The sequence below is a fragment of the Somniosus microcephalus genome, chromosome 13 (assembly GCF_052327205.1).
Source record: "Somniosus microcephalus isolate GS21.2 chromosome 13, FLI_Smic_1.0, whole genome shotgun sequence".
NCBI lineage: Eukaryota > Metazoa > Chordata > Chondrichthyes > Squaliformes > Somniosidae > Somniosus > Somniosus microcephalus.
In genome coordinates this window covers 161725240-161747602 of record NC_140999.1, presented here as the reverse complement: position 1 = coordinate 161747602, position 22363 = coordinate 161725240, and positions in this window count along the sequence as shown.

Genomic DNA, 22363 nt, shown 5'->3' with positions numbered 1-22363 from the left:
CTGCAGTGTGTACCATCTACAAGATGCACTGCAGCAACTCGCCAAGGCTTCTTCAACAGCACCTCCCAAACCCGCGACCTCTACCACCTAGAAGGACAAGGACAGCGGGCGCATGGGAACACCACCACCTCCAAGTTCCCCTCCAATCTACACACCATCTTGACTTGGAAATATATCACCGTTCCTTCATCATCGCTGGGTCGAAGTCCTGGAACTCCCTACCTAACAGCATTGTGGGAGTACCTTCACCACACGGACTGCAGCGGTTCAAGAAGACAGCTCACCACCACCCTCTCGAGGGCAATTAGGGATGGGCAATAAATGCTGGCCTTGCCAGTGACGCCAACATCCCGTAAATGAATTAAAAAAACATATGTTTACCCAAATTAATTCTATCCACCATCCTTAAAAAATTCAATTCTACTTATATATTTCAAATAACTAATCTTCAAATAAATGTGACAATTGGTTTATTTAAACTTTTCCTCGGTGTTGCAAGTGCTGGAACTGGAAATTGAAGTTAAAATGCCCAAACAAGGCTCAAAGCATACTGGATCTCGCTGTTAATATTTGTAAGCAGAACATTTTGTTTCCACTTTAGATTTTTTAATCCTCTGTATGACAAGTAGCTGGACAATGGTAACTGCGCAAACTGAAAAAGCAACTTAATGCAATTTGTCAGGGCTGTAAAGTGTGCGTGTCTGTGAATGGTCCGTTGAAACAAGATCAGGCACTGCTATGAACGCCACCCCCTGCCCCCCGCCCCCGACCAGTGATTTGATATAAGGTCTGATATAAGGTCATCGACCTGAAACATTCTGTTTCTCTCTCCAGAGGCTGCCTGGCCTGCTGAGTATTGTTTGTTTTTAATTTGGTGATGTTTTTTCAATAGACAATCCATCACTTCTCTAAAACCCTGGAAGTGTTCAATTTTCCCTTATGTACAACACCACTGATATGTCACTGATAAGCAACATTGCTTTCATCTCACTGAATCTGAGTAATGGCATATCTGATGTATTGTTCATTAAATGTGTCTCACACATGAAAAATAACCTATTCACATCTGTTAGCTGACGTATCAGAAATGGTAGGACCCTCTGGATCTGGAAACAGAGAATGTAGCATTTATTTAATTACTAAACCTTTTGGCTATTTTGAATTATTTTGTGTTCTTTTTCTCATGCTTTAACACAGAAAGCTTAACAGAAATAACTCTGTCTGACCTCCTGCAATCATTTAATCTGACACTTTGGGGGGAATTTTAATGTTCTGATGCGCTGGGAGCAGGGGTGGCCTGATAGCGTGCAGGAAATCCAGAAGTCCGGGTTTCCCCGCACGCTATGGAGTTTTAACTCCACAGTGTGCTTGTGACGTCACTGACTGGTTTCCCACCCAGAAGTCAGTCTGATTGATAGGCTGGCTTTCAGTCGGGCAGGGAACGCTGGAGAAGAGGCTGAAGCCCCAGGTAGGTATGAGCCTCAATCCCAGGGGGTCTGAATCCTGACCCCAGGGGGTGGGGGGTTGTATGGGGGCGGGGGCTGATGGTGGGGGAGCCTGGGGGCCGGTGGTGGGGAATCACTCCTGCTCCTCCCAGCCCACAAGGAGTGCTCCCCAAGGCTGTCCTTGCCTCACTGCAGCTTATTTTTTATTCGTTCCTGGGATGTGGGCATCGCTGGCAAGGCCAGCATTTATTGCCCATCCCTAATTGCCGGGATTTCCAAGGTCCGGGAACCTGGGCCAGCCACGGTTAAACCTACAAAGCAGGTTAAATCTGAGGCTTTTGGCCTCATTATCATAGTTAAAGCGCCAATCCATCTCCTGAGAGCGGGTTGGCTGCCCATCCCCTGTTCCACATCCGTTGAAATCGGAAGTGGGCGGGCTGGAGGCAGGTTGGGGTCGGGATTCAGATTTTTATCACTTTAACCTCCCACCTGACCACAACCCTCCCATTTTTGGGGGTTAAAATTCCCCCAAAATCACTAAGGTAATTTACAATATATAGAATTAATGTAGGTACTGACCGTCTTATTTATAGACCAACCCAAAGACATAGAGATTCCTTTTGAATTAACAATGCTGCTCTAAAATCAGCACATACAGTGGTGGCACAGTGCACTGCTATACCAGTGCGATATGATATGGAATATACCCCTCAACTGTTTCAGTTTTAATCACAACACCCTGACTTTAAACAGCAACACTGAGAATGTAACAGTGGCAAGCAAAATTTCCAAGCAGCAAAATCAGCTCATTTTTTGATTTGTTTCTATGGAGCACCTTGGATGTTGTTGTTGAGTTGCTGGTTCTACAGAAAAGCCCAGTCCTACCCCAACCGTCAACATCAATTCTACCTTTTCAACATAATGCAGGTTGTGACATAAGGCAATGGAGTGAGAGGGTGTGGATTCATGCCCACAAATTCCACAACCCACTTACTCTCAGCCATTTCAGAGTAAGCGAGTTAACAGAAACTAGTCACTTTCCTAAAGGGAGCAACAGAGAACCAAAGCAGAAATATTTTTTTATTCATTTTTATGGGACGTGGGCACCGCTGGCAAGGCGAGCATTTATTGCCCATCCCTAATTGCCCTTGAGAAGGTGGTGGTGAGCCGCCTTCTCGAACTGCTGCAGTCCTTGTGTTGAAGGTACTCCCACTGTGCTGTTAGGGAGGGAGTTCCAGGATTTTGACCCAGCGATGATGAAGGATCAGCGATATACTTCTAAGTCAAGATGATGTGTGACTTGGAGGGGAACTTGGAGGTGGTGGTGTTCCCATGTGTCTGCTGCCCTTGTCCTTCTAGGTGGAAGAGGTTGCGGGTTTGGGAGGTGCTGCCGAAGAAGCCTTGGCGAGTTGCTGCAGTGCATCTTGTAGATGGTACACACTGCAGCCAAGGTACGCCGGTGGTGGAGGGAGTGAATGTTTAAGGTGGTAGAGGCGGTGCAAATCAAGCAGGCTTCTTTGTCCTGGATGGTGTCAAGCTTCTTGAGTGTTGCTGGAGCTGCATTCGTCCAGGCAAGTGGAGAGTATTCCATCACACTCCTTACTTGTGCCTTGTAGATGGTGGAAAGGCTTTGGGGAGTCAGGAGGTGAGACACTCGCCACAGAATACCTAGCCTCTGACCTGCTCTTATTGCCACAGTATTTATGTTGCTGGTCCAGTTAAGTTTCTGGTCAATGGTGACCCCTAGGATGTTGATGGTGGGGGTTTTGGTGAAGGTAATGCCATTGAATGTCAAGGGGCAGTGGTTAGACTCTCGCTTGTTGGAGATAGTCATTGCCTGGCACTTCTGTGGTGTGATTGTTACCTGCCACTTATCAGCCCAAGCCTGAATGTCGTCCAGGTCTTGTTGCATGTGGACATGGACTGCTTCATTATCTGAGGAGTTGTGAATGGCACTGAACACTGTGCAGTTATCAGTGAACATCCCCATTTCTGACCTTATATTGGAGGGAAGGTCATTGATGAAGCAGCTGAAGATGGTTGGGCCTAGGACACTGCCCTGAGCAACTCCTGCAGCGATATCCTGGGGCTGTGAGGATTGACCTTCAATCACCACAACCATCTTCCTTTGTGCTAGGTATGACTCCAGCCAGTGGAGCATTTTCCCCCTGATTCCCATTGACTTCAGTTTTACTAGGGCTCCTTAATGCCACACTGAGTCAAATATTGCCTTGATGTCCAGTGTAGTCACTCTCACCTCACCTCTGGAATTCAGCTCCTTTGTCCATGTTTGGACCAAGGCTGTAATGAGGTCTGGAGCCGAGTGGCCTTGGCAGAACCCAAACTGAGCATCCGTGAGCAGGTTATTGGTGAGTAAGTGCCGCTTGATAGCACTGTCGATGACACCTTCCATCACTGATGATTGAGAGTAGACTGATGGGGTGATAATTGGCCGGATTGAATTTGTCCTGCTTTTTGTGGACAGGACATAACTGGGCAGTTTTCCACATTGTCGGATAGATGCCAAGTGTTGTAGCAGTACTGGAACAGCTTGGCCAGAGGCGCAGCTAGTTCTGGAACACAAGTCTTCAGCACGATAGCCGGGATGTTGTCAGGGCCCATAGCCTTTGCGGTATCCAGTGCGCTCAGCCGTTTCTTGATATCACGTGGAGTGAATCGAATTGGCTGAAGACTGGCTTCTGTGATGGTGGGGACCTCAGGCGGAGGCCGATATGGATCATCCACTCGGCACTTCTGGCTGAAGATGGTTGCAAACGCTTCAGTGGTCCACTTTGTCCAAGGCCTCGTCATGGATTTTGATCATCGGGAAGCAGTACTGTGTGATGGGGGCAGTTTGGTAGAGGACATTTGCCTTACAGATGTTTAGTGTAAGGCCCATGCTCTCGTACGCTTCGGTGAAGGTGTTGATGATGGTTTGGAGTTCGGCCTCAGAGTGTGCACAGGCGCAAGCGTCATCTGCAAATTGTAATTCGATGACAGAGGATGGGACGACCTTGGATCTGGACTGGAGGCGACGGAGGTTGAACAGTTTCCCATTTGTTCTGTAGATTAGCTCCAGTGGGGAGCTTACCGAGGGTGAGATGCAGCATTGCAGCCAGGAAGATCGAGAAGATCATTGGTGCGATGACACAGTCTTGCTTGACCCCGGTCTGTACATGAATTGGGTCTGTGGTGGAGCCATTGGTCAGGATCACAGCTTGCATGTCGTCGTGAAGCAGGCGGTATACAAGTTTAACATAGTTCTGTATGATAAACTTCAAACACTAACTCATTTACTTAGTTTTATCCAGTAACATTTTTTTAAGAATATTATCAGACTAAAATTTAGAAATTAGCATTGGCAGTATTAGTGGATGAACAATATTCAAAAGCCATTCTTTCATCTATTATTTTAACACGGGTGTTATCCTGTATATTTTAAATAGCTTAACACTTCTACATAAAATAGACAGAGGAATGACATACAGACAGGTTAAACATGCATATGATACATTCGCTCATGACAATTTCTACTCTTAAATCTTTTATTAAGCAAATTAATGCTCAATACCAGTTTAATTATTCTTTAATAATAATACTAAATTTCCTATCAGTGCATGTGTCTCTGTATTTGTTTATTCACTAATTAAGAAACTAGGAGAAAGGCTAAGGCCCATGGCAGAGGATACCATCAAGTTTGAAAAGTGTAAAAGAGAAGATGAGGTAAATCAAGAAGGGGAGATTAGGTGGACACCAAGCTTAGGTTTTAAAAGCCTGAAGATTCTGGCAGAGGAAAGATCAAGAGAGATAAGGGGGGGGAATTTTTTGGCCAGTCAGTGGGCGCGTTTGGTGGCGGGTCAGGTAGGAAAAAAAATTTCTGAGAGCGGGTAGGGAACCTGCTGTCAACCCGCCGCAATGCTAGTTTCCCAAATGTTGGGTCTGTCATCGCTGAACAGACCTGACACCAAGCGGCGGGGGAGGCAATTTAGATGATTAAGAGCTTTTTAACAGGCACTTAAAAACTATTTTAAACTCACCTTTAAATTTTAAGAGTTCACCCACAGGTTCCCCGCTGCTCGGGGATCACGTCAGTTGTGCCACCATGATATAATTTCTTAACAGCTGCAAATGTTTTATAAAAGCTCCCATTTTATATCTGTTCACTTTCCAAGGTCAGAAGCTGTTGCTTACTGCATTTGGAAGACAGATTGAGCTTTATGCAGCTTGCAAGTGTTTGGATTAAACTCTGTATCCAGTATCAACTCATTGGAACAACCTTTCTCACCACTGACAGATCGCTTCTGTCATCTCTACTTCACCTGCCACCTATTCCATCAGCATCAATGCCCTTGAAACTATCTCACCTTGGTCCTCAGAATCCCACCACGATCAGCCCCGACACCAGCAGCACCAGGTACACCAGTAGCATCAAGAACAACACCAACCTTCTCCGCAATCACCTGATGCTGCACAGGACACAGGGCATCAGCACCCGACCACATTGCTGCCCGGGAGGCCAGGGATGGCCTCACCATGGCCAGATTTACTTCACTTGACGCTGTACACCCTGGCTGCCACATGATGCGCCAGGTTGGCACCACCCCACACCAACACCATAAAGCATCCCTACAATGCCCAAGTCATTCCTTTCACACTCATCGCCATTGCGGGAGGTATGGTTATGTCTCACCATTTACTGCAACTCACTAAGTGACTTCCAAAGGTGCACACAAATCTATCCAAGAATGCAAAGTGTTGAAAATAAAGGTTTCAATGTTTGACACCACATTAACAGAAACTTCACATGAACATTGGCTAAAACACCCAAATGCCTACCCTTGTGTGTTGTTACCTGGTATGATTGGACGAGTATGAGGGTGAGTGTGAGGAAGTGATAAGGCAGATGGAGAGGGATGGGTGGAGGTGCCAGGTAAGTTGGTGTGAGTAAGGATGTGCAGGAGTAGGGTAGGGAAGGCAGAGTGATGTGGATGTGATGAGTGGCACAGCAGGATGAGGTTGAGTGTGGCTTTGCAGTAATATTTCGTGATGTACTCAGATCATTGAAAGGCTTGCGCCACTGCAGCCAGGTCCTTCTGATGACATCCCTGCTTGTGTCCTTCTGTGCAATGTGCAGCCAGGCTGCGTTGATCTCTTGGAGAGGTCTCCTCTGCCCATGGGAAGGGAAGAGAACCTCCCTGTGTGCTGTGACTCGGAGGGAGTCATGGGAGAGCCTGGGTGCAGCCGTGCACCTCTGCGCAGTGCTTGTCGGTGTTTGCAGCACCTCAGTGCTGTAGAACACTGACCGCACAAATGTCAAAATCAATTTGCGCGTGATCCTTTTAAGATAATCGGCTGATGACGCGTCATCAAGTGATGTCATCAGACCCGCTTCCTTCAATTGGCCGGGAAATGGGCTGGGCAGGCTTAACAAGCCCAATCAGTGTAAGATCACTTTGGACAGTGGGCTGGAGCCAGCAGCGAGGTCGCAACCCGTTACCGACCCTGGCCACACCGGACCCACCAAGGTGTTCCACAGATTTGAAGTCCTGGGATAGAATGAGTTGGAGAAGGTGATGGGGCAATAAGTCATGGGGCTGGATTTTCCTTTGAGTTACCACCAATTTTCAGGTGGTGTTGTGATGCTAAACAGAGAATAATAAGGCCAGTAAAGCATCCTGCTTCAAATCTGCAGCTCAAAAATGCACTCAAATTGTCCTCTGAAAAAACTGCCATTCCCTTTACCGCCCACCTGGAGCCCACCCCACTGCATTTAAATGAGGTCAGGTGGCCAACATTTCCACTCAATTTTTCCCAATTTTCATCCCTGATGCGCCATCAATTACTCAAAAGACTGAGGTTGAGCGAGTAACAACCAGGCTTTTATTAACTAAAGAATGAAGGTCTTGTCTCGAGTGGTCGACCCGTCCAGAATACTAAGGGACTGGGAGGTAGTCACTTATATACCTGGAATAGTGGGAGGAGTCAGCCGAGGCATGTCCAGACCTGTACCTAGTGGAATACACATACAGACACAGACAGGTATAACAGTGGTTTACCACAATCCCAAAAACCAGCTCGTGTACAACGCCAATCATCCTATTCTGTATGTTAGTAACAAGTATCCAGGAAGCTGTCATGATGTGCCAATCCACCACACCAGCCCTAATGATTCAAATTCCAGGCAATAGTTTAGTTGACTGTTAATCAGTCATGGTTTATGACTTCAGTAAGGTTTCCAACAGACACTGGGAAAGAACAGATAAAATGAGGTCCATGATGCTACACAAAGGGGGAGAAATTCACTATCACCCCATTTGGGGCGCTAATTTTAAAAAGTTTGAAAAGTTAGCGCCAGGTGCTAATGATTTCAAACTTTTGAAAAATTTGCCATTTGCACTCCAAGAAGGAAGTGGAGCCCTAAATCAGCGCTCCACTTCTTGGAGCGCAATCGGCAGCAGGCAGGGCGGAAACTTCAGCAGCGCTGCCGCGTTCAAAGGCTCCTGCCCTCCCTTAAAGGGAAGGGTCATCGCTGCAGGCTCTGCAATATAAAAAGTACCTACCTGGACCACCAACGCAGCCACAATGCCGCGCGATCAGCCCGGCGCTCGAACAGCGTGCCGGGCTGATCGATCGCGGGTATGAACCCGCGAAAAAAACTGCAACAAGAGTCATTTTTTTTCCCTTACCTCGGCCAACTCCCCTTTAATCATCGCCCTCAAAGCGGCCGGCTGCCCGATGCGCGTCTCCTGCAGCTGTCGGTGTTTTTGACTGGTGCTGCTGCAGAAGGCGGAAGTCAATATCGGGTCCAGGACGCTACCGGGGCGATGTGCACGGCGATGACATCTTGATCTCCGGGCGAAGGAGATCAGGGCACAACACCGTAGCGCCGCCGCAAAGCTCCCACCAAATATGGCGGGAGTCGATGTCAGCGCCGCGCCCAATCGCAAAGCCATTTACGCCCCGGTAACGGGAGGCACAAAGGCACCCAATTTTGCCCCTAAAGTGTGATAGAGCAGACTACAGGCATGTTGATGTTTCGTGTTAGATGCCTGGATAAATCCACTGGAGCCCTGGAATACAGTCCAGTGATAACCTCTAGAATCATTACAGCTTGCTGTATACTATATAACATCACAATGAAGAAAAGGTTTGCTGCTTCCAGAAGCTGAATGGAATGGTGAAAAAAGATGGGGAGATGAAGAGCCTCCATTTCCAAAGCAAGAGATGGCTGTACAGGAAGGGAAGGATGTACAACTGGACAGGCAGCAGCCAAAAAGAGCAGGAAGCAAACCATAGCCCAGGACTTTCAATTAATAAATGTTGACACACTAAATAAAGTCACTTCACACTTTCCTGTGCTAAAATCCCCTGCCCCACTATCTCAAAGTCTTTCACTCTCAAAGACTTCTGCCTATTTCCTTCATATGCTGTCATTTAATTCCAAAACATTGCAAGTATACACAAAAATGCACTCAGAACTCTATATGGTAAAGACATGTTTATTTTCCATTACAACGTTCTCCAAAATGTGCCAAAAAATTCATTCACCCTAACTACAACTACTTCTTAACTCTGTGTCTACCCTTGCTGCCAGCTAACTTAATTGCTCGAGCTCCTAGTCTGCTACTTCCACAAAGTGCTTCCTGAGTGAGATGAGGTTGAGCGGTGGGTGGGTCGAATGGTTTTCCTGGAGCCTTAGAGGCCTGAGATGACCCTGTTCTCAAGCACATTCCAGCTCATTCTCTTGCAATGTTGAAGGATTCCAGGCTCTTCTGTAGGCAATGGAGTGGGGTCTTATAGCAACAGGCTCATTGCCCCTCTCTGGAGTGATGGTGATATCTGTGACCAACCCTTACAGCCAACTGGTGCAGGGCACAGGATATGAGGCTCTAATGGTTGCTGTCATCGAATAGTCCCAATCAGGATTTGGAAGTAATGTGCAAATATGATGTTCAGACTGACCTTCAAACTGACTGGAGGAGCATCAGTGGTGGGGGGGAAGTATCGGGGCTGGCCGGAGGAGCACCGGGAGGGGAAGGATTGGGGCTGGAACATCGGGGTGAGGGAAAAAGGAGCGGGGCCAACTGGAGAAGGATCGAGGGGAGGAGAGGATCAGGGCCGGAGGAGCATCGGGGCTGATGGGGGGATTCCGGGAAAGCGATCGGAGGCCTCGTGCGGGGGATTGAAGGCCTCATGGGGAGGGGGGGGAACGGAGGCCTCGGGGGAGGGGATCGGAGGCCTCGGTGGGAGTGTCTCTGATTGGGGGGGGTGGTGGGGGTGGGGGGTGGATGAGGCAGTGATGCTGGGTCCAGGAGGTAAGTGTAAAGGCACTTACCTCCTAGATCAAGCAGTCCTGGCCTTACTTTAGCTGGCGGGTTCCCCGAGGCCTGCGAAACCCAACCAGCCACAGTTAAATTTGTAATTTGTGGTTAAATCTGAGGCATGGCAGCCTCATCATAATATTTAAATGGGCGACCCACCTCCTGGGAGCAGGTTGGCTGCCCGCCTCCGTTAAAACCAGAAGTGGGCGGGTTGGGGGTCGGGATTCTGATTTTTAATACTTTAACCACCCACCCAACCCCAACCCACCTGTTTTTGGGGGTTACAATTCCCCCATTGAGAGATGTGATAAGATGCTATTTAAATGCAAGTTTGGATGTGGTTCTAAAGACAAATGATACATCAAAAAAATCTACTGAAAAGAAATTGTGGTGAATGTTTTAGTTTACATAAAAATGCTAAAATATAAATCTACAAATAGAAAATCAATTTAAATAGTGTTAAAGGTCATTAATAGGAAACTCACTGATGGGTTTTGACATGCACTGACTGGAATATATAAAAAGCCTCAGTGATCAATGTTAATTAAAGGTCAATATTGTAGTTATCTCTGTCATCAAGACAATGTAGCTGTGTCATGATTTATCCCCTGTATTTTTAATAGTTACCTTTACAATTTTAGGCTCCTTTTGAATCAGAAAATTGTTTCTCTATGAGTAGTTTATCTATTTTTCAGTTTTATGATTTTTGCAATATGAAAATAAATATGTGTCCTATGTGATGTAATTTATTTTGCAGTATGGTTTACATTCACGTTTAAACTACATTAAAACAAATCATATGCAGTGCAGTATTGTTTCAGGAGCTGGGTAAAAATTAGAAAATTTTAAAAGAGATCACACTTCAATTCAACATATCTCTGTTATATTGTTAGTGCTGTGATTTAAAAACCTGCCTTTCTCTTTTAGCTCCTCTTCCCTAACTGAGTGCACTGGTCCAAGCTAAGGTGCAGAAATGAAAACAACACTGGTGGAACAAAAAATCTGATGAAATATAATCCTAAACCAACCTGAATGATCTAAACAACCTGTATATAGTGTGTTAAAGCAGGTGCTATCCCAGCTGCAATAGAATCCTGTTACAATGATTGATTTGGCCCATGTGATCATATCCAACTATCCTGATGTATACCAAATTGACACTGAGCACCATTCCACTTAAAGTAGAAACCGAAAATGCTGGAAATACTCAGCAGGTCAGGCAACATCTGTAGAAAGAGAAACAGAGTTAACGTTTCAGGCCGATGACTCTTCATCAGAACTGGCAGTATTTTGCTTTTGTATTCCACTTAAAAAGTGTCAGTCTGGGACTGAACAAATGCAGCAAAATAAAAGCACTGATATTAAAAGTGCAATGTTAGGGGCAGTTGATATTAAAAACGCTGATATTAAGGACAACTAATATGAAAGCTGCAATATTAAGGACAATAGATATTAAAAGCACTGATTTTAAGGGCAACTGATATTAAAAGTTTTGATATTCAGGTCAGTTAGTATTTAAAGCTGTGACATTAAGGGCAGCTGATAATAAAAGCACTAATATTAAGGGAAACCCTGATATTAAGAAAAGATGGTGGGAGGAAAAGGTGAGCAGTTGGTTTATCAGCTGATTAAAGTGGTGTAAGATCCGCAAAATTAATATTGTACTATAAGGGTCCTTTGGCAGAAGAGGCCTTGTTTTAAAGACCGTTTTAAAAGAAGTCCAGGAAAAAGGGGCATATAAAATGGCCACTGTTAAGTCTGTGTGTTCTAGTTGTATTTAAGATTAATTACTGACACAGACTACAAGAATAACATTTCAACAGGTCTTTACTAGTTGGAGGTCAGGGCTATACTAACAGCAATATCACTACACAGTACTTATATACCGGTGGTCACCACCGGTATTACGTATACAGCAGCCAGAGAAAGTAGTACATCTCTTAAGGTGGAACAGGCTTAAGTTTTCTTAAGGTGGAACAGGTTACATACACCACAATCCTCCCTTTTTAGCTTAACAGTCATATCCCCATTTAACATAACATAATAACATATATACATATATAACTTCAGGTATAAACAGTTCAAAGGTTCAGTCTCTCAGGAGGCCTTCTGATTCGGGTTGGATAACGCCTTTCAGTGGTCTCTGATTCTTGTTGCTGAGGTGACTCCTCTAGTTGGTTTCCTATGTATTGGACGTCATCATCAGGTACATTCCCTGCCGAGGTAGATGCTTCAGGTTCATTAACGTCTTCCACAGTTGTCTCTGTCGCAACCATGGGTTCGACCCTTGCTCTCGATTCTACCAGTTGATCCGCATGACGCCTTATCACATTGTTACCAATATCTACTGTGTACATCAGAGGTCCCTGTCTGGCCCGAATTGTTCCGGACTGCCATTTTTCGTTTCCATAGTCCCTTGCCAACACTGGTTGTCCTACGTCGAAACTTCGAGTGGTCTTGTTATTAATATGCCGGAACTGTTTGTTTTCCACTTCCCTCCGCACATTTGGTTTTAACAAGTCCAACCTGGACCGCAACCTCCTGTTATAAAACATCATGGCAGGACTTTGGTTAGTTACTGCATGAGCAGCGTTTCGATATGCCATTAGGAAATTGTCCACCTTGTGTTGTAGCGGAATCTGATCATCGTTCATGGCCTTTATTGCCTTTTTGAATGTTTGGACAAATCTCTCAGCCAACCCGTTTGTCGGCGGATGATATGGGGCAGAGGTATAATGTTTCACCCCATTCTTCTTTAAGAATTTTTGGAATTCTTCCGACACGAACTGTGGTCCGTTGTCCGAACATATCTGTTCTGGCAATCCGTTCCTTGCGAATATTGTTCTTAACACCGCAATTGTCTTTTCTGAAGTAGTGGTATTCATCTTGATCACTTCTGGCCATTTGGAATGTGCGTCCACCGCAATTAGGAACATGGAGTCCATGAATGGACCAGCAAAGTCAATATGTATGCGTTGCCATGGGGCTGAAGGCCATTCCCATGGGTGTAGCGGTGCGATCGGAGGTGCATTTTGCACTTTTTGGCACCCAGCGCAGCTTTTCGTCAACTCCTCTATCTGTTGGTCAATACCCGGCCACCATACATAAGCCCTAGCAAGACTTTTCATCTTAACTCCCCCCAGATGACCTTCATGCAGTTCCTTTAGAACTCTTTCCCTTAACTTGGGAGGAATAATCACTCTTGTCCCGTACATCAAAGTACCATGGCAGACGGACAGCTGGTCTCGCCTTGCCGAGAATGCCGGTAACAGAGGATCACCATGTGTTGGCCATCCCTTCACTGTCACCTCGTAGACTCGGGACAGTGTCGGGTCGTTCCTGGTTTCTCTTTCAATACTTGCATTGGTGACTGGTAAACATTCGATGATGGTCGAGTGAAATAACTCAACAGGGTCAACTTTCGTCGTCTCTTCTTCTTCAGGTAGTGGCAGGCGCGACAGCCCATCAGCATTGCCATGCTGCTTTGTACCTTTGAATTCTATTTGATATTGATGTGCCCCTAGGAAAAGGGACCATCTCTGGAGTCTCTGTACTGTCATCACCGAAACACCCTTCTTAGGGTTAAAAATGGATACCAACGGCTGATGGTCTGTCAGAAGTGTGAATTTTTGGCCCTGCAGGTAATGATTAAACTTCTTCACTCCCCATACAAGGCTGAGAGCCTCCCTATCGATCTGCGCATAGTTGCGCTCAGCGGAGGTCAATGATCTGGATGCAAACGCGACTGGCCTTTCCGTGCCATTTGGCAACTTGTGTGAGAGTACTGCCCCAATACCATATGGAGAAGCATCACAAGTCAACCGAATAGGCAGTGTCGGGTTGAAGTGAGCCAACACTTCCTCTGAGGTGATCAATTCTTTGCTTTTGCGAAATGCCTTCTTACAGTTTTCGCTCCATTCCCATGGTACCCCCTTCTGTAAAAGAGCGTTCAGCGGGTGCAGTACCGTGGATAGATTCGGTAGAAACTTATGGTAATAGTTAATCAATCCTAGAAACGACCTCAACTGAGAGACATTATCCGGAGCGGGAGCCTTTACAACTGCCTCTATCTTGTCAGGAGACTTATGAAGCCCCTCCCGGTCAATGACATGACCACAGTACGAGATCCGCTTCTGGAAGAACTCACATTTCTGCCGATTAACTCGAAGTCCATACTCTTTCAGTCTGTTGAGCACCAGTTCCAAGTTTGCGAGGTGTTCTTCATCACCATCTCCTGTAATCAGAATATCGTCCAGGTAACATTGTGTGCCTGGAATTCCCTGTAATACCTGCTCCATGGCCCTCTGCCAAATTGCTGGAGCCGATGCCACTCCAAAAACCAGCCTATTATACCGGTACAAACCTCTATGCGTGTTGATCGTGAGGTACTGGCGTGACTCTTCTTCAACCTCCATCTGCAAGTACGCCTGCGCCAGGTCTATCTTGGTGAAGTGTTTCCCGCCAGACAACGAAGCAAAAATATCCTCAATCCGCGGAAGCGGATACTGCACCGTGTGAAGCACCAGATTAACGGTGATCTTGAAGTCTCCACAGATGCGAACCTTCCCTGGTTCTCCTGGCTTGTTGCTCGAAGGACGTTTCATAACGGGAACAATGGGCATAGCCCACTCACTCCAATCTACCTTAGACAGTACACCTGAACGTTCTAGCGCTTCCAGTTCCGCTTCTACAGCAGGTCGTATTGCATAGGGTACCGGTCTGGCTTTGAAAAATTTTGGGTGTGCATGTTCATCAATCTTGATGTTTGCCGTAATTCCTCTCAGTGTTCCCAGTCCCTGCTGGAACACCTCTTTAGCATCATCCAATATTCTGGACAATCGTTTAGGTTTGACATCTGTTTCCCCGGAATCTACCGTTAGTGCCTTTAAGGAGTGCCAGTCCATATTCATTTTCCTAATCCACTCCCGTCCCAGTAGTGGTGGACCTCCTTCAGGTAGCACATATAAGTCCATTACTTGGCTTTCTTTGCCCTTGTGGACCACTTTTACCTCTATCTTTCCGATGGGGTACACTCTTTGCCCCGTGTATGTTTTCAATATAATCTCCGTATCCCGTAGGGGAATATGTTGGAATAACCTTTTGTAATCTTTCTTATTCATGACCGTCAATGCCGATCCAGTGTCCAATTCCATCTTTACTTTGACTCCTGCTGTCTGAAGAGTGACCCAAATTGTCTGGAGATCTGCATCCTTACCAACGTTGTGTACTCTTAAGCTACCCAGTTCATTACTGCTGGCGTCTGAATCTGACTTCTGTTCGTTCGAACTGTTCTTTGTCACCTTGTGTACCTTTATGTATTTTCCTTGCGGTGACTTTTTGTTGCTGGTCTTCTTTCCTGACCGGCATACTTTAGCTATGTGGCCAAGCCTGCCACACGTTCTGCATTCTTGGTTTTTAAACCAACACTGGTTCTGATCGTGCGTTGTCTTTCCACAACGATAACATTTTACAGTACCCAAAACCAATTGATTTGTACTGAGTTCCGGTGACCGTAGCTGCATTACTGCCGTGCCTCTCGCTGCGGCTTTGTGTGCTGCTGCCATAGTGACCGCTTTCTCAAGCGTCAGCTCATTCTCCTCGAGCAGTCGCTTTTGTGTATCTTCTTTTAATAATCCACACACAAATTTATCTCTTAGTGCATCTGTTAGTCCCGTTCCAAACTGACAGTACTTTGCTAGCTTACGCAATTCCATTAAATATTCAGCATTGCTTTCATCTTTCAGCTGCTTTCTGCTGTAAAATTTAAATCGTTCCGCTAGCATCAGCGGCGTGGGGTTTAGATGATTTCTCAGGACAGTAACAATCTCCTCAAACGTCTTCTCCGCCGGTTCATCTGGTGATAAAAGGTGTTTCAATTGCCCGTATGTCTTCACACCCATTAAGTTTAATAAAGTTAGTGCTTTCTCATCATCTGGGATTTTATTTGCTTCACAATAATTTTGTATGCGTTCTACATATGTGGCCCAATCTTCGATGTCGCTATCAAAGGTATTAATGTTCCCATGTTTAGGCATCGTTGCAATTTTTTTTAGTGATTTCCCTTTTTCCAAGATGGCGGTTTCCCGCTCTTGTCTTCGTCCTCCGCCTACAAAATGGCGGTTTCCCGTGCTTGGCGGTCTTTCCCGCGCTCACCTTCTTCACCCACTGGCTGCAATGGCGTTTGGCGTGCCGCTGCTGCTCCCCTTTCCCAGCGGTTAGTAACTCCCCCGACGCTGTCTCCGCTTCACCGCGGCTCCCTCGGACATTCGCGCTTCCCCGATGTCGCGCCTCGCAGCCCTTCTTGCAGCCCGGTTATTAGCACCGGCTGCGTTCGCCTTCACCGCGGCTCTCACGCCTTCAGTCGCCCCAGACGCTGCGCCTTTTTGGCCCGAATGCGGCCCGGCCCTTATCACCAGCCGTGATCGATGTCCCCGCGCTGCGCCTTTCGGCCCGAATGCGGCCCGGCCCTTATCTCCGGTCGCGATCGATCTCACCGCCCTTATTCCTCCGTCTTCCCTCCCCGTCTGTACAGCCAACGCGGCCGACTTTCTGCTCGCGTCGCTGACTGGCTTACCCACCACCGAGGTAGAAGGAAGATAGCTGACTGCCGCTGATGGAGGCTTTGAGTTCAGGATATCTTCTGCACTCCGGGTCCTCGATGCCTGCCGCGCGATGTGTCTTCCAGCAGGGTGATGAGGGTGGATGCCTCTCTTCGACGCCCGTTCTGTATACGAAGCCGCCGTGGATATAAACTGCCGCAGGGTAAGAATCGGACTCGTCGCCACTGTTAAGTCTGTGTGTTCTAGTTGTATTTAAGATTAATTACTGACACAGACTACAAGAATAACGTTTCAACAGGTCTTTACTAGTTGGAGGTCAGGGTTATACTAACAGCAATATCACTACACAGTACTTATATACCGGTGGTCACCACCGGTGTTACGTATACAGCAGCCAGAGAAAGTAGTACATCTCTTAAGGTGGAACAGGCTTAAGTTCTCTTAAGGTGGAACAGGTTACATACACCACAGCCACCAGACCCCATGACCGACTTATTGGGACACTTTAAAATGGTTCCTGCAGTCCCCAGACAGCCTTTGTGGATTCAACCCACAGTAAGTTCTGGAAGCCGTTTCTGAGAAAACGAAACCAGACACAAACCTATACATAAAGATTGGATGCAGATCCAGTCAGATCGGCCTGTAGATAAAGGCCATCTAAATGTTTACCCAGACAAAGGGAAACAGTTTCATATTCATAAGGGGAGCATCAAAGACCCATTAAAGACATTAAGAAGACATTCGAAACAATGCAGGTCATTCCAGACCAGAGATGGCCATTACCGGCCATCCTGAGAGCAGTTTAAATATAATAACTACCCCGCTGCGCTACAAGCCCGCCAAAAGTTAAACAAAGACTAACCTTGATTTGGCGGGAGATAATGGCCTCATCTGAGAAGTATAATTGGAGACACCCGGGGTAGCGATCGGGGGCCATCACAGAGCAACGAAGCAACACGGCGGCGATTAACCATAGAAGAAGAAGAAGACGAAGCAGCCATCAAGAAGGCAATTCGAGCCTGCGTCCCGCCCCGGGGTAACCATCGGGAGATCGTTGACAAACCCCGGGCCGTTGACGAGACAAGAGGGCAGCAGCCCTACAGAAGAACACTATCTGAAAATGGTAACTGGCTCAAAGAGACCTCTTGAAAGTGGTCAAACAGTTGACCTTCCCTCATATCGACGTCCAGGCCTGCTGAGATCCAGCCTGTCCGTGACCTTCACCTCGAGGAAGAGAAGGCGTGTCGCAGCTCGCAGCCCGCAGCGCTGACCACGAGGAGACAGGACGCCTGAAAGGATCAAAACGCAGACCTGTTTCAAAACCTTACAATTCCTAGCTGGATTGGTGAGCATGTTTCTGGCCCTTCATAATCGGATCTAGATAGGTTTAAGGGGGTGGGCATTTTTGGGTATAATTAACATGAGTTGTCCCTCGATGTTCCATGTGTTTCCCCATTTCATGATGACTTTTGTAAAGTATAATATGCCTGTATCCATTTTAGCTAGTACTGTATTGTTATGATTTGTTTTTCCCTCCCATGTACCCTCTTATTTGCTTGCATTTGATTTGTTTTTCCTTATGCAATAACATTTCATTTCGTTTCATTAAACTTGGTCTATAAGAGTATTCTCTGCATTGTAGTTCCTGCACCTAAGTCCAGTGTCTAGAACCTAAGGGGTGAGTGGGTCGAACCACTCAAGGTTTTACTGTGCAAAAGAGAGAGAGAGGCCTCTGGCGAGAGAAACCTCTGCAACCTCGGAGAGAAAACCCCTTACAGTGGCAATGAGCACTGATCAGCACTGCCCAGTTGTCAAACAACAACACTGCTCACAGATGGTATCAGAAGATGAGAACCAATATCAAAATGCAAAACAGTGGGGATTTCAGCAGAAACTAATCAGTACAATTGGCTTTTACTGATATTAACAATGTAATGAAAATCCACAGATTTAATATAGATTAATGTCGGAAATTGTAATTTAAGCATTATATTCACATGTTCACTATAGGCAGAGATCACTGAAAGCATTGAATTAACATTGAAAGATTGCACTATATACCAATACTGCACCTCTGCTGAGTTCAAATGATACCACGCTTGTCACTGGAAAGGCTTAGACCATGCAAAGTTGACACAAGAACTTTGATGAACTATTAATCATTACAGATGAAGTCCTTGACAGAGTAGCACAATAGCCACAAAGTAATGAGATCCCCACAATTGCCAAGGTTAGTGAAGCCATCAATGCAATTAAGACTGATAAGGTGCCAAGACCAGGTGGGATCCCTGCAGAGAATTGCAAATGCAACTACGGGGTCCTAACTGACCAGTTACAGAGACTGTTCAAAACCATTTGGAGAGATGGTACCTGCCCACAAGACCAAAAGGAGGTGATAGTTATTGCCATCTAAAAACAGACAGGAGAAAGAGGTGATTGCAATAACTATTATGGAAATTTTTCTTTCTTTTTAGTACCAGAAACATTTTCTTAAGAGTGCTTCTCAACTGGCTGCTTGAAAATGTTATCAGCTCAGTCCTCACAGAGGCACAGTGTATCTTTAGAGTAAACTGCAGCACCATGACATGATTTTCATCATTATCTTCCAATATGAAGTGCAAACGCCATGATCAGTACAGCATGTTTGGCAGATATAGTATTACATTTCATTGTAGTTAAAAAAAGCCTGTCTTTTTCCCTTTTCTACTCTTCCAATTGCATTCTTTCATTTACACGCTAGGGTTTTTGTTACTTTTTCTACTTTAGATTAGAAACCTGGTTCCTCATACTCTAGTAAATACATATGTATTAACATGGATGAGATTCTTACATGCCCGGCACAGGCACAATGGGCCGAATGACCTCCTTCTGTGCTGTATCATTCTATGCATGTGCATGCTCACTCACACATTCAAGGGCTGTCTACAGTGTGATAGTTATGTCAGATGCAAATCTTACTTTAGTACATGTTTTTTCCATCAAACCTCAGGCATCACCTTTCAGGTGTCACACTTTTTTATATGCAAATATATGCTACAAAGGACATATGAAAACCACCAATCAGCAGTCAGCAAAAGCCACCAATAAGAAAAGGAAGCTAGTGATTATAACCAATGAAAGCTTTTGGCCACCGTCTTGCGCTCCCTAAGCTGAGACACTTAAACCCCAATATTGTGAGACAGGCAAAAAAATGAGGTTGTACTTATACAATGCACAGGCACATCTATGTCAGTAGAAGATTATAAAACCTGCCCCCTATTTTGTTTAGGCTACAGGTACAGGAAAAGTTTTCCCAAGGAGCTTGGCCTGTGCAAAATCTGATAAGGCAGCTGGTTTAAAGAGCTGCAGCTTGGCATTAAAGGGAAAGCTGAGATCGTGACAGAAAAGTCAACTAATTGTTCACAATGACACAGCAGAAACATGTGTGCAACGCTGCTCTCTTTGCTGCTGAAGAGCTGGAGGCTCTGCTGCAGGAGGTTGAGTGAAGGAGAGTAACCCCATTTGGGGTTGAAGGCCACCCTCCTGTATGAACGCAGCTGACAGTGCACCTGAATCACAGGCACGCACAGCCCCAAATTTGCTATCTGGAGTTATTATGTCTCTTTATTTGGTTCTTTCTGGTGAATATTCACTTTTGACAGCGATAATTAAGATTTGCAGTTGTGCATAACAGTACCTGCCTTTTATATTAAATCGGTGTGCTTTAACTTTATATAGTTGGATCTACCTCATTAAACAGCATTAGACAAGCTGAGTATATTGTAGGGCACACTTTAAGTTACAATTACAACTGAAGGCCGCTTCCCATCTAACAGACTGTGAATCTAGTCTGCCCTCTGTTGCTGAAATCAGAAGGTGTTTACAGTGAGTCTTTAAGAGCCTAAGCTATAGCTTGAAATACATCAGTAACATTTTCTTGCATTATGGTTAACAGTTCAGCTTATCTTTTGATTTAACTGTTTGACTACTGAAGTAGCGTTTTGTATCAAAGTTTTTAATTTCTTTATAATTTACCCTTATTGTAGTAAATATGCAGACACACTGAAGTGGACAGTAAGAGATTCTGATGCCATATCCTGAGGTACCAGTAGTTTTACAATGATGATTTAACCAGTCACACACTGTTTCATCTTCCCAGAATTTAGTGACTAATGAATGCACAATAAGAATCAGGGCAGCACGGTGGCATAGTGGTTAGCACTGTTGCCTCACAGCGCCAGGGACCCGGGTTCAAATCCGGCCTCGGGTGACTGTGTGGAGTTTGCACATTCTCCCCGTGTTTGCGTGGGTTTCCTCCGGGTGCTCCGGTTTCCTCCCACAGTCCAAAGATGTGCAGGTTAGGTTGATTGGCTGTGATAAATTGACCCTTAGTGTTAGGGGGATTAAAATGTGTGGGGTTACGGAGATAGGGTGGGATATGTGTTGAAGGGGTTACGGGGATCGGGTGGGATATGTGTCGGTGCAGGCTCGATGGGCCGAAATGGCCTCTATCTGCACTGTGGGGTTTCTGTGATTCTGTGATTGTTCACATTATGAAGATCACAGTGATAAGTACAGATGAGGCTCATCTAATTCACCCTTTCATAGAAACCTATGTTCCCCAATCACAATGTTTAACTTCTTCAATGCTTTCAAAGATCTTGGCCTAGAAACTGGGGAACTCTGGAAACCTGCCGGTAACATTGGCGGCCAAGGCTAACAGCCGCCGGCCGAGAGAGCACAGGCATTACCGGCATTTTGGTACTGCCTGCTCATTATCACCAGCGTGGCGGTGATTTTGTAGTGCAACGCGACCTTTGCAGCGCTAATCCCAGAAGGAGGCCAAAGATCGCTTCTGTCTCCTGGTCGCAGTGTAGGGGAATGGGGAAGAAAGGAACAACACAAACAGTTGCCGTACGTGCTCCAATAATATTAGCTGCCACCCGATGTTTGTCGATTTTTTGTTTGTTTATGACATGAATGCAGATAAAAGAGATTTTATCACAGATCATCTTCAATCATTGCAATGGAGTTCACCCATTGATTTACTGACCCACAAACACTGGAGGCCTCCCGGAAAGCTGCCAGAAAATGCATTTTCATTCAATCGGTTGGGTTCAATAAAAGTCAGGTCATCCACTCTGCCAGATTACTGCTCGGGCAGTGAAGACAAAAATCTGCCTCTTTTACCAGTTAGTATTTGCGACCCTGTTACAAATTTTACAGGCGTCACACTAGATATTCTTTCATCTTGGCAAGACTACAGAGTTTTCAGTGGGGTCTGAAGACAATGGCTTCAGTCTTACCAAAGTTTAGCTGGAGGAAATTGCGGCTTAACTGAGACTGGATCAGATGAGCAGTCTGAGAACACAGAGGCAGCAGAGGGATTGGGATAAGTGGTGGAGAGGAAAAGCTGATGTTGTTAACATACATGTGGAAGCTGACCCCATGTCTTTGGATGATCTCGCCAATGGACAGCACATCGATGGCAAAGAGGAGGGGTCCAAGGATGGATATTTGGAAGACTTCGTAGTTAATGGTGTGGGTACGGGAAGAGAAGCCATTGTTGGAGGTACTCTGACTACGACATGATAGGTAAGTGTGGAACTAAGCGAGCGCAGTCCCACTGAGCTGGACAGCAGTGGCAAGGTGTTGGAGGAGAATAGTGTCGTCGATCATGTCAAACATTGCAGAGAGATCAAGGAGGAATAAAGCACCTCCATCATAGTCACAGAGAATGTCATTTGTGACTTTGGATAGAGTCGTTTCAGTGCTGTGGCAAGGGCGGAAACCTGATTGGAGAGATTCAAACAGGGAGTCACAGGAAAGGTGGGCACAGATTTGGGAGGTGACAATATGTTCAATGACTTTGGGGGAACAAAAATTGGAGTTGGGCAATAATTCGCAAATGTGGAGGGGCGAAGGGTGGGTTTTTTGAAGATGGGAGTGATTATGACAGTTTTGAAAGGGAGGACGACTATACCCAAGCAGCGAGAACCATCTACAATATCAGCTAAAATGGAGACTAGGAAGAGAAATTGGGTGGCCAGCAGTTTAG